The 17,632-nt window shown below is 33.7% G+C and overlaps 1 protein-coding gene across 21 annotated transcripts in view; it reads right to left on the reverse strand.

Annotated features, from left to right (window-relative positions):
- The window catches only part of LOC129804438 (protein grainyhead), a 172,283-nt gene extending 166,298 nt beyond the window's left edge, over positions 1-5,985 (reverse strand). For 4 of the 21 annotated variants that reach the window (XM_055851738.1, XM_055851740.1, XM_055851734.1 and 1 more), the window contains exon 1: positions 5,607-5,846. The gene's annotated coding sequence lies outside the window, so the exon portion shown is untranslated. Of the gene's footprint in view, positions 1-4,333; positions 4,582-5,371 lie in introns of those variants that run through there. The other 17 variants (XM_055851729.1, XM_055851727.1, XM_055851728.1 and 14 more) reach the window with 7 other exon arrangements.
- Positions 5,986-17,632: the final 11,647 nt, after the last annotated feature.

Consider the following 17,632-nt stretch of genomic DNA (forward strand, 5'->3'; position numbering starts at 1 on the left):
AGTTTGAGTCGTCCGAAGCTAGCGCGCTTTCCCCTAGGTCTTGCATATTTTGAGAAAGATTTTCTGACATAAATTCTTAAAAACGTTAAATTAAGTGCATAACACTAACTCGATACGATTCGAATTACTTTTAATGCTAAAAAATTTCTAGATACTTAAGGAGTTATATGGGTCGAGAAAGCCTAAAAATAGCATATTTTCTCAATTTTTTTTTTCATAATTATAAAAAATCTATTTAATTCAAATCCTTACAAATATAAAAGTACGGCATTTTAATCGTATATTTTGACATTTTCTTTAAAAAATTTTAAAAATTCAGCCATTAGTATCTGATTTCTGGAGATTTTTTTAGTTTTGAAAAAAAAACAAAATACTTTTCGTCGAACAAGATTTCTCATCTGATTGATTCATCTGATATTCAAAAAGCAAATATTTTCTGTTAGCTCATGAGTTGAACTAGTCCTTGAACGAAGGATTTTGTGTTTACTTGATCACAACTTATTCTACAAGACGAAACGTGATGTAAAATACGCCAAAAATGTTATTTTTTGTATGAAATTTTCCCAAAAATTCAAATTTCAGTTTTTCAAAAATACTTCGTTAGAGGACTAGAACTCATCAGCTAACAAAAAATATTTATTTATTTTTTTGGATTTCAGTTGAACCAGTTCCAAGAAATCCTGTCCTACGAAAAGTAAGGTTTTTTTAAAGGCGTCCAAAAATCAAGTCCTAGATCCTGAATTTTCATAAGTTTTAAATGAAAATTTCACAAAAATATAGTTAAAATATTATACTTTTATATGCCCAAATTCTTGAATTAAACAATTTTTTTATTATGCGAAAAAAATAGAGAAAAAGATATGCTGATTTTTGTCCATTTTGATCCATGTAACTCCTCAAACTTTATCAAACGTTCGCATTATCCACTTAAAAATACTTGTATAAATTTTTTACGCGAATGGTAAAGTGGTTCAGCCACTTTGAAATCAGCGTTTTACTATACATACGTTTCAGCAGTCTACGCTAGAGATTTATCCCAGTTCCCGAAGGTCTAAAAAATCTTCAGTAAGAAGCAATTTTATAGGTTTTTCTGAATCCAATGGATCATTTGCCCCTAATATCCGATCCTAAGTCAAAATGAAGTTAAGCCATATAGGTCTCAGGTCTTAGACGTGAAGCCCCTATTAGGGTTTCGTATGTTGACCACTTATCTTTTTTACGATTGCTTTCTAAAGAACTTGTCTACTAACATATTTTATCCGCACTTCTAATGCTTTTAACGCATTTTTAGAATGAGGGCCATAATTCCAACGTTCGATATGACGAACGCATAGTGGTTGACTCGTGGAAAGTGGAACGGTCGACTAGAAGGTATTTTCCTTATTAAAATAAATCATAACCGTTTCATTAATTTGTAAACTTACTCTTGTATATTTTTTACAAATATATGAAAAATAATATTACAGCAATAAAAGTTAAAATTAAATTAGGCCAAAAGCACCGTGTACCTTGGTTCTGAGTTCCGAAACAAAATTTTCAAAAACGAAAATGTGCAGAAGGGATTTTTATTGTTGAAGTAAAGGCAATTGAAGTGAAGGCATTCACTAAAATATTTACAAATACCCTTAGTATTGAATTAAAATTCCTTTTATGTTCAAATATATCTTAGCTCAAAAATTAAATGAAATCCAATAAAATATATCCTGAATCGGATATTTATCGATTCCAAATAGTCATAAAAAAATTTCAGAAGACGAAAGAGATAAGAGGATAAATGATAAGAGCTAGACTTAGACTTCATAAGCCTAGGCTTTTGAGAAATTTCGTAATTCTGTGAGATTGATTAGGGTAAATTAAACTAATTCAAAACCTGCTCTAAATGGAAACTTTTCGCTACTCCAAATGGAAACGTCATTGTTTTCATATTAAATACAGTACTAAATTATTATATTTATATATTTTCTATACCACAGTTTCATTATTTAGTTAATTTTGCTCCAAATAAAGCGAAAATCCATTCATATTCACAAATTTTAATTTGTTAAATTCTCAGAAAAATTTAAAGTGTACCCTTTCACCCATTTTCACCATCGAATTTTTCATCGATCGACCATGTTTTCCAATGACAAACCAGACCAGTCAGTGCTGGGAAAGTCAGTGCTAATCTTTATTGTTAACGGTACGTAAAGTTTTCAAATGAAATAATTATCTATTTCATGAACAAAAAGGGTTTTTCTGAAGTGTCTGCAAATGCTTCAATAGGAAACCCCGGAAATATGATTTTTTTTGCAAAGTTTTTCTTATTTTTTTAGATGGGAAAGGAGTAAAGACCAGGAATAAGAACAAATCCTGCACTCAAGAGCAACTCAACAAGGTTTTAGACGCCTTTCGTCGCGGTTTCAGTTACACTGTTTGTCCCCAATTAGAAACTTTCCCTTGTCTCCATTTGGATTAATATGTTTCCAATTGAAGTATTTTACACTCGCGTATTTTTATTGTATTTAAGAAGTTTTCAAATTATATCTAAAGAATTTTCACTAAACCGTAACATTCTAGAAGAGTCAAGGAGCAAATTTATGTAATTCTTTTCAGAAAAAATGTGAACTTAATGTATTGAATCTTCTGTCAAAGTTAAAGCATATGGAAATGGTTTTGAATTAGGACATTTACCCTACTCCATAGAATTCAATAACGAAAGACTAACTACCGACCAATTTCACAAACTATCTAGAATTTCTGACACACCCTGTATATTCTTATGTCCAGCAGAAACAAAACACACAATCTTTGGCGAAGAGAAAAGAGCATCAAATTTCGTTCTTGTGGGACCTCTTAAATTTTCCTCTCACTCATTCACATCTCTTGTCCATATTATACTTGGACTTAGCGATGACGTAATTTATTTGAATAATTTTATACGATGGTGGTGTTTCTCTTTTCTCCCATGTATTCCTCCAGCATCATCATCATTCTTGAATTTCTTCTAACTTTAAGTCAAGGTAAGATAACCGAAAAAAAAAGAACCCAAGAACCCATCCAACAATCTCTTCTACACATAAATGAGCGTCCATGTATTTCCTTTCTTGTCATCTTTTTTCCCTACCTTCGGAGATCTTCTCTCCCCTTGTTTTTTTTTTTAAGTATACATCGCTTACCATCAGCTGAGACCACAATAATATTAAAACGTCTCGATATCATTTACATATAAATTCCCCACCCATTAACTTAATTTATCACCGTCGTCTCTTGATCTAGAGATTTTTATTTTAATATTTTTTTCGTTTCAACCATCACCACAGCCTCCACCTCATCTCCCATCGACATACCAGCATATTTAGTGGTGCTTCGCGTGTTACATGTTTTAGCAATAAAATTATTCTCACCAGAATTTATTTCTCAATCGCTTCTTTTTTCTTTTCTTCCCTCCTCCTTAACCTCCATCTTTCCTCCTGCCTCATTCATTTATATTACATTCGATCAAAGTCTTTAGTTACGCTCATCATCGGATTTGCTGTTTTTGTTCTTCTACACTAAACCATCATCCCATCATCCTCAAGATCATACCTTTTGATCAGCGGTTCCATGATTGAAATCTCATAAGAAAAATCTTATTACAAGTATAACTTTGACTCTCTCCGAATGATTTTAATTGAATTAATTTGGAGAGAAAAATCATCAATTCTACAGGTGTTTTATTGCTACCTTGTCACAGGTTCAAATTTATTTTTATGGCTTCTAAGAAGTCGCATCAAGTGTCTTTCAGTAATAATCCCCCGGAAAAAATGAAGTCAAACTTATAATTTGTCTTTGCCGCAGATATTGTGCTAAATACCAGTTAGTCATGATCCCTAATTGAACTGATATAGCCCAGTGAGTCAAAGGTTCAAATTTCCCCAGATTGACATTTTTTTTATAATGGATTTCCCATATGACAGTTATAGAGAATCCCCAGAACACCCACCTAAAGAAACCCACAAACTGAGACACAGCAAGCAAAAAAAGAATTGGAGCTCTGGGTGAATCGCAAGGAATGAGGTAAAATAAATAAAATTACAGTATAGAAAAAAAAGTAATGAATGAATGGAAAAATCAAGTTCCACCGAAAACATCAGGTTCAACTACTCCACGGCTGGTTTTGTGGAAGAAGTTGTAAGTTGTTGTTTGTAGTTCCACCATGTGAGAGACAACTGAAGAGAGACCTGAATCTCCATCGCAATGTGACTATTTGAGAAGCCGGTCAGAACTCTTCCTCTGTCATGTGAATCAAGTGTGAAAACTACAATTTTCACGTGTTGTAAACTAGAATAATCAACCAGTTTGCGTCTTCACCTACCATGTTGACAATTTGCCGGTTCATTTTGCCACAAGATCACACTCAATTGTTGGGGTTATTTACACTCATCCCAAGCTAGTTCTTTGCACTATTACTACAATTAATAATGAGATAAATACCGCATTTGCTCTTATGTAGAATAAATTCCAAATGTAAATATTCTTATTAATCCTTGCAAAATATCAACACAATCGATCTGACTATAGCACTGAGACTGGAGAGAGAGCGAACACTGGAATTTTCTGGAGTGTCCCCTAATTCTACTTTTTCAAAATTTATTGATTCAATCCGCATCGTAACGGTTAATCCCCTTCAATTGCCAATATATAAACTGTTTATTGGCAAACAATATTGTCGAAGAGATAGTAACTTACAATGTGTTATAGGAGCGTTATATGAGAGAATATCGAGAGAAGCTGGTAAGTATCAGAGGTACAAGCGACAAAAAATGTGCTTGGGTGGAGGAATAAATACAGTACATACAAATCGTGCAAATTGCATTTAAAATATCTTAGAAATTTCCTCAAATACCGTCTCTGTGGTGTATTGTGTTTTTTAAGACCTGCATCTTCTTACTTATGCATAGGATTCAAGGAGGAGATATCAAGCCTTCAACTGTTCTTTTTTTGTCAATGATCATACCAGCACTGTGTTGTGACTTTTTACCCTCAAAAAAGTGACTTAATTGCGGGAAGCCGAAAAGAAGGGCAAAAACCAAGGAGCATACAGGAGTGAAAAAGACCAACCACAGGAGGTACAGGAGAGCAAAGAATACCTGTCAGAATATTGTTGGCGGTGAAGTTGAGGTGTATTGGTGGACTATACCTGTTGAATATAACCACACCAGTAAAATGCAGAGTTGCCGAGAAGAGCACCACAAGATGAAGAGGAGGAATGGTGTAAAAAAAACAAAGGAAAAAAGACATACAATTAGCTTAATTTACACACAGAGACACCCAGACTACTATTGTCCAGAAAAAATGACACTTAAGAGATGAATATTCTTTAGCAAATAGTCCAAGCTAGAAGATGCCTTACCCCCACTTAACCATATCGCGACAAAAGACTTCAACGCTTTACTACACTTCGTGCCTATAAAATCACTCCCGATGGACCTAGTTGACGATCCTTAACTTTTACATTAGGTCACAATATACCACTTAATTGGATACTTTTGGTCTTTTCTTCTAAAGAAATACTTTTTGAGACTTTTCATCTCAATTTTAGCAAAAGATCACAGAAAGGCCAACAAGAGCGTATATAGTCTCCTCACCTTCTTCCACTTTGATCGAAACTTGGCTCGAGAGAGTCGTTGACTGTGGATGTGGTTAATATTTGCGCGAAATCCACTGGCACTGGGGATGAACTACAATATCACGTTAATATGTCACATTTTGTAGTACACTGACACATCACAATAATAGGGTTTGAGGGTAGATTTTGGGTGGAATTCTTATAAGATTTTAGCAGGTGTCCGTTTCAAACTACACTACCTCTCCAATATTTCTTGGCAACTGCGCATAATGGTGGGGCTCAATCTGCGACCATTGTCCAATACATACGTCTCTCTTACTACAATTTCACCTCAATAGGGACGTATGATCGTGGCTGAAACACACACTTCCAACGACGGTGGGTGAATCGACACAAATCACCGTGGATCTCGTATAGCCCAGTACCTGAGTTTACCAGGAACGTAGGTGAATTTCTTCACCATCTCACGATCTAACATGGCGTCCGTAAGGTAATGTCTTCTCTTTCGCCTGTAACACCACCATCAACCAAAATACACACTATACTGAGCCATCACAGCCTCACAGGAGAGACAGAGAGAAGACAATCAACACGTAGCATCGTATAAAACGCCACTGATTGAGGTGTGGAGGAGACAGAAAGAGAAAGAGCAATACTCCAAGAATGCCATACCAATCCGTATACACTGTAAAGTATATTTGAGTGAAAAATTACCAACAAAAATCTCCATCAACCATCATTTTCACTCTCATCAAAAATATATATACCCAAGCACATCATTCAAGACACGTGCATCAGCAATCAGCATCATACAATACTTTATGCCGGAAAGACAGCACACAGAAATCAAAAGTTGCATAGACAAACTATTATATATATATGCAATAATCTACAATGTGACCCTGCAGAGGAAACAATTACAGTGTGGATGCTGGGTGTATTATAAAAAGTTGGAGCATGATGAAAAATAAAACGATCACCATTAACAATACACAGCCGCAAGAAATGGAAGAGTTAAAGGAGCCTCAAATCAAAACGTTAAGTTAAAACCTCGAGGGGAAACTCTGCTCTGCAGTGGCGTCAATTTTTCCTCAGCTCAACCTCCTTTCCCAAGCACGAACTTATACCACAATTTCAGCATATTACGTAAGTGAAATATTTAGTAAACAAATATGTACTATTCACTATAATATTCCAAGTGAGAATTCTAGGAATTTTCTACATGAATATCTCAATGAAATTGAATGGGAAAACATCAATCAATAATTTGAAAATAAGAGTTGTTTGCAAATTATCTTACATCAATCTAGTATTCATATAGGATTCTTACTGTCAATAGGTCAACTACTATCTAGGTAGGTTGTTCATAAGTGCATAGCATAATCTGATATGTTATTAACGATAACGTTGTTATACAGAACCAGGCTTTTACCATATCCATTTAAATAAAAGTAAACTTACTTAACTGGCATTATAACCAATTGCTGCTCTTGACCTGTCTCAGGACTCAGGGAATGACTCGTCGTCACTAGAGCATTTTAGGGTCCAAATAAACTCAGTCTGATTCTTGAGAAAGATTAGCCAGTTCAGCCTGTAAAATTTATCAATAAGTATTTATCCCAAACTGGCAAACACTGAAGGCTTAGAACTATCGATTAGGGGTCCTTTATATGAATTTCTTTTACCTAATCCTTTAATTGCCAAATTTTGCAGGCTATATGTTCTCAAGGATCAAACTATTTGGGACCTTAGGGCTCAAAGAGATTCAGGCTGATCCTCGAGAATGTAAATTTTGCCGGTAAAGAATAAGGGGAAACTGGGGCACCACCAAACACGGGGTAGCACCAAACACTAATTTTTATTTCTAAACTATTTGGACTATTAGGACAATTCCTTCAGTGGACAAGCATCCCTATAGTTCCTATTAATTCCTATGTCTTGTCCTCTGAAGTCGAATATCCTATTAAAAAAATGCAGTGTTTGGTGGTGCCCCAGTTTCCCCTAGGTAAAGAAAATCTATGCAAAAAACCTCTAAAAGTCTAAACGATGATCCTAAGCCCTCCGTGTATAACATTTTAGGACAAATCTATACCATCGAACTTTACAGGCCAACATTTTCTCGAGGATCATTCTGAGTCTCGAGCCTTTACGCGTCGATCCATCGGGGTCAATCTAATTTTCTCGAAGCAAACTCTGCCCCTAAAGACTTTCTAGGCTGGGTCGTCCTCATCTCAATCAATCCAAGGATTTAATTTTTGAATGAATTTTCTGTCTGATAAAATGTAACAGATAGTAGTCGGAAAAATAGACCTGCCCTGATTTTTTTCTCTTAAATTCTTCACGACGTTTCGAGAATGGAGGTCCCCTACATCAAGTTTCGAATTTAAAAGAAAAATTACATAAGATGAAGATTTCCTACTACACTACGCTTGCACTTGATTACAATATTCCTTTAAGTTCACTATTCAGCGGACTAACACAAAGTCCTGCGTTAATAATTCATGATGGTGAAGAGGACATCCATCCTCGAAACATCGTGAAAAATTAAAGAGAAAAAATTTAAAAAAAAATACTTTCCCGCCCACTATTTGCTAAGAATAATATTTACCCATTACATTCTTTAGGTGACTATTTTTCTTTAAAGGACATAGCTTACGTTATCGCCCACAAGCATCGAAACACACCTAATTCTTTATGAACATTATCCATTACGTCTTTCCATCCCCTTCTGGGATGACCTTTCTGACTTTTTCTCTCCCATTCTAGATTCCGTAGCGCCCTTGGTATTCTTTCATCAGGAATCCGTAATGCTACGCCGGTGGCAGCCAAAATCCCGAAAGCCAAAATACCGAACTCCAAAATCCCGAAAAGGATGAAATTATATGGAGGAAAATGTTTAGAATAATTTCTTAAGACACAGAAGATTTCCCTTTACCTTTCAGCAAGCGCGGATACAATCGTGGGTGTAGCTATGATACTTTTAAGAATTCGGGATTTTGGTTTTCGGGATTTTGGCTCATTCGGGATTTTGGCTTTCGGGATTTTGACCGGGACCCATGCTACGCATGACCAAGCCATTTCATTCTTCTCGCCTGAATAGAAGTTATGCATGATTCAGACGAATGCGGAATTCCCCCATATAGCATATTGCACGGGTGCGAAAATTTTAAATGTGATCCGTATTTTGAAAACCTGTAATATCCCTTTCTTCTGTTCTTCCGGTCATCAATGCATTTTCAAAACTGTGTATGATAATGGACCAACACGACAACTGACAACCTGAGTCCAATATTAAAATTAAAATAAAAAATTTTCAAAATTAAAAAAATAGTGTTGCAAAATCCATCTCAAAGTTATGTATTAAATTTTAATAACAAGTCGCATAATATATCGAGAATTCAAATATAAAAACGTATGTCACACTTAAATTAAATATTGAATATTAAAGGAAAGTGGCGATTGTAGGATTCAAGCCGAATTCTAAGTCTAAGTCAATAATTAGTCAAAGCACTAGTTAAGAAACTTTTTTTTAATAGATTAAGGATTGGTTCCTAGAGGCACTCAACTCAATGGGTTTAATTCCAGAATTTTTGCTCTATGAGATACAAGTATCTCGTGTTCGAATCCCCTTTAGGTATTTAGTCGAATCGACTATTACCCGTATTTTTACAGATGGCTAAATTTTCCATAACTGAATTGGTGTTGTACAAATGTTGAATTAAGATTATATTGTAATCGGATCTTTTACAATTAAGAATTTATAAGAGTAACAAGTTTGAGGATACCCACTGCCTTCAAATTATAATAAGATTATGCCCTATAACGCCGGTTCTAGTAAGAAACAGGTGAAATACTAAGTACGATCGTTCTTAATTTTTTTAAATACAAATCTAAATCATTTTTTTAAATTTCTAAATACAACTCTTTAAAAACAGACTTTTTGAAAACAGTTTTAAAAAATTTTAAGAGAAAAAACCTAACTCGTAAACTGTTGAATTACCTCCGTCACTGTTTTTTTTTCAGAGATTTCGTAAAGATTGCTTCTAGAATCATCAGTTCTCTTTCGTTCTTTCTTCGTTTCCATGTTTAAACTTTGGTAATAAAGGTCCAGTGAAGAATAAAGTTTGTGAAGAAGAAAATATGAAGTTTAAAAAAATACAAATACATTTTAATATTGATGTCGAGATGCAAGAGACGAAGATGAACATTTTGGATGTGTGAAAAATGAGGAAGGAGTTAAAGGAGGGAAAAAAACTAATACACCGATAGTGTTCAATAAATGTAAAAATGAGTTCATGACTCTTTGACACTACCATCATCATTATCGTTTATTTTAAAGAGTCGCAAGAGTTAATTTAAGAGTTAGTAACTCAGTCAGACCACTGTCGTTTCTCTTCGATCATGCTCACCAAAGAGCCCAAGAGAGATGGTGGATGGAGGAGAATAAGATGAAATAAGAGAGAGAGGGCAAAAGAGAGAATCGATGTCGAGAAAATATGTCCGAATATTTTATAGCTTTTTGCTTTTAAGATTATATTCTCCATTGCATTCGTCTTTCAGTTCGCCCCTCATCTTGCGCACCATCTCACAGAGCTCACAGCGAATCGCCCCGCGGGATTCGAAAAAAACCCAAAGACACCAAACTGAATTTCATTTAGAACTGTCTCTCGCGTTTCTCTTTCTACCCTTCTTCTTTATCCATTTTACTCCTATTCTACCCATTCTTTCTATGATTGTGAATTACAAAAAAAAAATCAAGAATACTAGAGAACTTTTTCTCCTCCCATCCTCCCATAGTTGGAGGTTCGTCGCTCAAAACTCATTGAAGTCTTTCGTCTGTGTGTGACAATTTGAGTCACTGAAAATGGATAAAATTTGAATTTGATGTGCCGCAATGGAGGAAATTGAGTTCACTTGGAATATCAAATCAACTTGAAGAAACAATCCGAGACTTTTGACAGACATTTCCTGATCTCTCTCCACCTTTCCATTCTCCCATGCCCTGTTAATATGCATCTCGCAACTCAATCGAATGATCGATCAATGAACAAATATTTTATAGCAGAACAGAATAAATTCTCAAATTGATTAAATTTCCATTCCCATGATTGACACTTATTGATTTTTTTTTGTACCATTACGTTCATCATCCAATTTTTCACTCGATCTCCCCATGCAATCGGATTAAAGTCAAAATGTCTCTTGTACCGAGATCAGAATGGAAAATATATGAAGAAGTTGCGGATATAATTTGAGTCTTTTCGCCAAAGTTATTTCTCCATCGTTCTATATCTTATAATTTGAAAAATCTTTGCGTGTTGCACTTCAATTAATTGCAATTGCCTTGTTTCTCATTTTACCTCTACCTCTTGTGCCCTTTCTCCAGCCTTTCCTTCCCGGCTAATTTAAGTTGGAAAGGTCATAGATTAAAGATTGAAAAGCAAAAATTGATAATTTTAATTTTAAACGCTGTGACTGACTATGTGCCGTAAGCATTATTACAAGAATTACTTCTAGTAAATTCCGATTAGCCAAAAATTATCCTGAATGAATTAGGGGAAGTGTGCCAAATTTCGGCCAACTTCTAATTTCGGCCACTTTGAGTGTAATTACGGCCATGCAAATAAATTAATTAAAATTATGTATGTTATCTTCGAATAGTCAATGAATTCATTTTGCTCTTAAATATTTATTCATTTTAGGATGTATTAACACAAAGACCGTTAAATTTTAGGTATAATTTGAATTTAAATTGCGTTGTAAAATCTCTGTGTGGAAAGTCTTACAAAAAATGTAACAGATCGATTGTATTTCTAGCAGTCTTACGATTTGTGGTAAAGTGCAGAAGGTTTTCCTTCGGTGTTTTTCATGAAAATTGATTAGTTTTCATTAAAGATTGTTTCTGTTTATGTTAATAGTCAATCAATCTTTAAATTTCGGATAAAATTTCCCAGCTGGATCCTGTATTTCGCGTAAAAAAGTATATACTTTGTGAGCGTCTCTCCGGTGAGGTAGAGTTGCCTATTCCGGCAACATCTTTTCCTTTCCTAAATTTCTTATTCATTTTATGTTTTTTTTTTCAATTTATGAGTTCTACAATGTTCAGAGAAAAAAAACATCGCTTCTATGGAAAAGATGATGTGGAAAAGGCATTGGAAGAGTTCAGGAAGGGCAAAATTGCTACTGGAATCTGCGCGTTAATTTGAGATGCTACTCTTCAGGTCTTCAGGACAAATTACACGGAAGATCTCAAGGCTTGTGGGTCATATAAACGTATTAAACTAAATATAAAACTCGTTCCGTTTGACGTTTTGAAATTTTCTATTCGTTGCGTCACAAAAGGTGGTCAGAAAAATGGTGGACGGTATTTCACTCAAAGTGGCCGGAATACTACCCAAAGCAATGTCCATATTTTTATTATTTTCTAAATATTTTAGGAAGTGATTTAAAGAAAACAAATTTGATAAACTGGTATTCAAGGTTCCACACAACCCTCCCGAAAAGGAGGTAACAAAAAATATCAATATGAATTAAAAATATTGCATTTCAAACTTAGGACTTCGGTGCTTATATGCAAGTATGCCGAAATTTGGCATACTTACCCTACTATAATGTAATTTTAAAAAAAAGTGTAGGGGAAACTGGGTCAGTTGGAAACATTAATTTTTATGTCTATAATACTTGAATTCGTAGTGAGCATTTCTGTAATGGACAAGGATCCCTATAGTATCTAAGAATTCATATTTCCAAACATTTTTTCGTAAATTTTTGTTTGTTTGGCAACAACTTTACGAACAAATGACAAAATTTTACGACCCCTTTTTTGTATTTATGAACATTTACACACAAATGTTTGTAAAGGTACAAAAAATGCTCGTCGAATGATTATTTTACAATGTTCGTAAATAGTACAAACTTTTACAAACTTATTCGTATGTTATACGATTTACAAGCATTTCGTAAGTCTCCAATAGAAATTCACAAATATCTACGAACAATTTTACGAAATATTTTTTTCTGTGTAGGATCTTTATGAATTTACACTATTAGAAGCTCACTGTACATACTAAAAAGCAATTTAAAGAATTGAAATTATGTTAATGAAGTACTTAGACATGCATCCAAAAGAATGCGAACACTTCAGCATCAAAACGAGTATTCAATTCTCTAGACCTGAGATATGGTGAGCATCTACAAGAAATTGGTACAGTTGAATTTACAAGCATTCCAAAGGTACGAGCATTTCGAAGTTGCGTGAAAAGAATCTCAGCTACCATAAGCTTATTAAAAATATAATTGGTTTTCTGTCCATTATAATTATCTCCACGACAACTCCCCAGCTCTGGAAATACTTTATCCCCAGCAAGAAGTAGGTCGGGCTATTCTAAACTGTGAGACTACATTGATATATAATTATATTTAGCATATTTCTAAAAGAAAGTAGACTTTAACGTACACAGTAAAAAATGTGTAAAATTTTACTACTAAATAGTGCAAAATCGACCATTTTAATTCTTTAATTTAAAAATGTTTTAAAAAAATGCAAAACGTTTTGGTAAATTAATGTCACGTGATTGAAAATAACCATTATTATAGTTGAAAAATGTTCAACACTGTTGTTTAATTTGAAAATGTGTAAAATTTTAACACTATTAATAGAGTAAAATCGTATAAATTAATTATTTAATTGCGATCTCTGTAAAATTTCTCACTATTATAATCAGAAAATTTTTCAACAATGTTTTGTTATTCAAAACTGTTGAAAAATTCTAAAACTTACCACTCTTATAGTATGATTATAGTTTTTCACAATATTATAGTGTAAAAAATACACAACTTTATGGTATTTTTGTCACATGATCAAAAATTAACACTACTATAATACGATCATAATTTTTCACAGTTATAGTGTGTGACTTATGTATTTCAACCAAAGTTGTTGAATTTTTAAACAAAAGTTGTTGAATTTTGTGACAAAAGTTGTTGAGGTTTTAAACAAAATTGTAAATTGTTGAATTTCCATTTAAGACTTATAATTCAGTCGAGAAGTTTTTCATTGGGCAAAAGTCATATAGAACATCAAATATTTATATGCATAATAAGTATATCGTGAAGATCCGAGCATTAAATGTAATCATCTCGCATTAGGGGAGGGAGGGGGTAGGTATCCAGTCCAGAGTACAGGAAAAAACATTACAAATGTCTAAAAAAAAAAGCAAAACAAAATCTTCGAAATGAAATGAAAATTGAACAGTTTTTGAGTTTACACACAAAACTTCAACAATTTTTTTTAATTCAACAACTCCAGATTCAACAACACGAAATTCAACAACTTTAAATTAAAGAATTTTAAATTAAACACTTTTTTAATTTAACACTATAATAGTGGTGTGGAAGATTACACACTATAACAGTGTTATTTTTTTACTGTGCAATGTTATTTAGTTCTACAAAACATTTGTGAAACTAAATAATAAAATTGTTAGGTCCAGTTTTCTTTAGAAATATACGAAATATATCTATGTAGCCCCGCAGCTTAAAATAGCCCCACCTCCTCTTATATCCCAATCACTGTATCAAAACAACAGAAAATATATCATCATTCATCTAAAATATGAAATGCAACTGAATCATCAACTCTGTCAGAGAGAGTGTTCCAACGTAAATTAGCCAACAGAGTCATAATTTTGCATTTCTTGTACCAACTGTCCAGTTCCATCAGGAATTTTGCCTCATAATTGATTAATGCATAAGTTTCTTGATTAATCTCCCACCTTTTGTGTATTTTCTCGGCAATGACTCTCTCCCAGTGAGAACTTTCGGACTCAAAATATTTGGGTTAAATGGCACAGACATAAAATACATTAATATTTTTTTTTCTTTAAAGTACTCCTTTCCACTCCTCATCAAACATTGCTGACGAAGTGTTGTATGTATTTATGAAAAAAGGAGTATGTAACGATGTTGGCTTAGTAATTTCCTTTGCGAAAAACATTAAAATATTATTAGCCTGATCTCAATTGTTGAGATGAAGCAATTGAAGTGGTTGACGCTAATTGGGTTAGCATTTCTCTTGTTGGAAGTTAAATTAAAAGTTCATCAGGAGAAAAGAGATATGAGAGAAAGAAATTTTCTAGTTAAACGATCAACGACTTTATGGCCATTTTGTGCAGTTGCAATCCATAAAATATCATTAGGAATGTTCGTTTGGTATTTTTTCTCCTCTTTCGCAATGGTCAACAGTTAAATGGGTATTTTCCATATCTCGACGGAAGCCGTATTGAGCAAAAACAAGACACCAACGGATATTTAAATTTTAAACGCTTCTTATAATAGAAAGATGTCCTTTGGCTGTTTGTGCGATATAAACTTGAAGGCTCTTTTTTATATCATCCTCTTCTACTATAGCAAATAGTGATATTTTAAATGTTCACGATTGAATGAGAAATTCAGTGGACATCTGGACATTCCGTTACACTTCATCAGGGAAAGAAGAAGCCCCACCATAGGTTAAAAATGATTTAAAACTTGTTCTATCCCTTCACGAAAAATGCCCAAAGAAAAGATCTCAGAAGTGAAGCTCACAAAAAGCATCAACCGTCTTCCTTTAATTGTCAATGTCCAACAATTTTCTCGGACAACAGACATTTGAGGAATGTACAGTGGACACAAAAAACCATTGCCATCCAGTTTTCGAATCACCAAGATTTTCCCACATATTCTCAAAGCATGGAAGAACAAGACAACACTTCGGCCCCCTTGAGGACTTTTCACAGGGCAGAACAAGGGAACAAAAGAGGGATGAAACGGTCAACGACAGGGAGATAGTCCAAATGACCATTGCTTTATCTGCACTCTCACTGTTTTCTCACAATTGAGCCTAAAGATTTTCTTAGCATATATACATAAAAAAAAGGGTGAATGGACATTACGATGGACAAACAACACCCTTCAGCTGAGGTCAGTTGTGAAAGCAAAACTGGTTAAATGATCGTTGGATAGAAGCGCTAAATTCCTCCCCTTGCAACCCTTCCTCCTCATACCGACAATCACCGTGGGAAAGTCCAAGACACTAAAATCCTCCAATGATAATGACATTGCTGAAATTTTCCTTTGATACTCATCTGATTCAGCTCAGAACATCACAAATGTCATATACAATCGCGACTGAATGGCTAACGAATGTATTATAAAATCGTTAACAATCGAAGCATTGGAAGAAATCTCCTCAAAATTACCCAAAAGATTTTTATGAGATAAGCATTTAACTTCTTTTTGAGAAGAAATAAAGTGTAATTTGCGATTGTAATATAAAATTTAAAAAAAAAATATGTGTTTGCTTTGTGCTCAAAATTTGAATTAAAAATCCCAAAATCTTAGAACTGAATTAATTAGGGGACATCATTGGGAGTTTTTAATACATGTATCAATTATCGCATCGGTTTTAACGTAAAGTAATTAACTTTACAAAACAATTGTGGAACTAAATAAAATAATTATAAGACCCAGATTCCTTTAGAAATATGCGATGAAATCGTATATCTATATAGTCTTACAGCTAAAAAGACCCTAATCTCGAACTTTGCCATTTAGTATTAAATTTCAGTCTTAATTTAAATTTAAAGTTTTTAATATATTTCTCACTGTCACTATTAAAATTTTAATTTGGTTACAAACATTTTACTAATTTTAATTATGTAAGAAATTAAGAATATTTAAATTACTTTTAAAATAATTTCCAGGTATTAGTTATTATGTATCTTTTAATGAAAGCGTTTAAGACTTTCTATACATAAAGTAATTTTTATTGGTAATTTCCTTGCTGAGCATGGAAATACTCCAATTACCTAATCAACTTTGTTAACAATTTGCCCTCTTTTCATTTGATATTTCTTATATTCAATCATAAAGTCTAATGAATTTTTAAATTAATTTTAATACATATCAGATCAAAGATAAGAAAATTAGGGTCGAGTCTACACATATGGACAGATTAAGGGTATAGCGGCTTGTAATTCGTTTTCTTTTTGACTAAATAAAATGAAATTTTAAGTGTAAGTTCTTTAATGTAGTTCCTTTCGATAACCTCTAGCGAATTAATTAAAATATTCCCCTAAGCCCCCCAAATAATTTGGATCTTCTGACCATATCAAATTCTCCACTTGTGGACACTTTTACACACTTATGGATGCTCATGTACACACTTATGGACACAAGTTAAAAAGTGTTAGAAATCCAAATTGATAATAAAAAATTTAGTGAAAGGGAATGTAAGCAAAATACTCCCTCCGTTCCGAAATAAGTCGTACGTTTGACGAAAAATTAGGGATTAAGGAATGGTTTCAGAGAATGTTTTTGTTATTTGCAAATATCTTATGTATGAACTGTCCTCCATGTTCAAGGATAATATGGGGATCCTTTCACGATGGTAAGTTGAGGAATCGATATGTTGAAGTTGTCCATTTTTCGCGTTTTTTTCAAAGAGCTCCGGTAGATAGTTAATTACTAAAAAATGGACTGTGATTAACATTACAGGCTAGAATTTGTTCTAAATTTTTAGTATGCACAAGTAGAGCTCAACAGCTATTACCGATATGGGATTTTTATATTGCTCAAATTTTGCAGAATGAGCAATAAAAAGAACATCCTTTTTTATGTGTTCGAATATCTGAATGCAAAATGGTGAGAGATAGGGACTTGGGACCTTCAGTGGACCCCCATAAGTTGACCCTGGGACAATTTATATGTTTCTCTAAAACATATACAGAATTGAAGAAAAAAATCGCACGACGTGTTTTCGAGCAATCCCAAAAAAACATGATTTTGGAGGGGAAGGGGAGGGGTGGGGGGAAAATAAAGGATATATTAATGGTCCCAGGGTCAACTTATGGGGGGGTCCCCCAAAGGTCCCAAGTTTGTATCTCTCACCATTCTGCACCTAATTTAGATTAAAAATAAAACTCCAAAAATAATACATTTTTAAGACATTCGTTCCTCAACAAATCATCAAGACTGGACCCCAATATTAGTACTGGACATTAGCAA

Source organism: Phlebotomus papatasi, chromosome 2 (assembly GCF_024763615.1).
Source record: "Phlebotomus papatasi isolate M1 chromosome 2, Ppap_2.1, whole genome shotgun sequence".
In the NCBI taxonomy this organism is placed as follows: Eukaryota; Metazoa; Arthropoda; class Insecta; order Diptera; family Psychodidae; genus Phlebotomus; species Phlebotomus papatasi.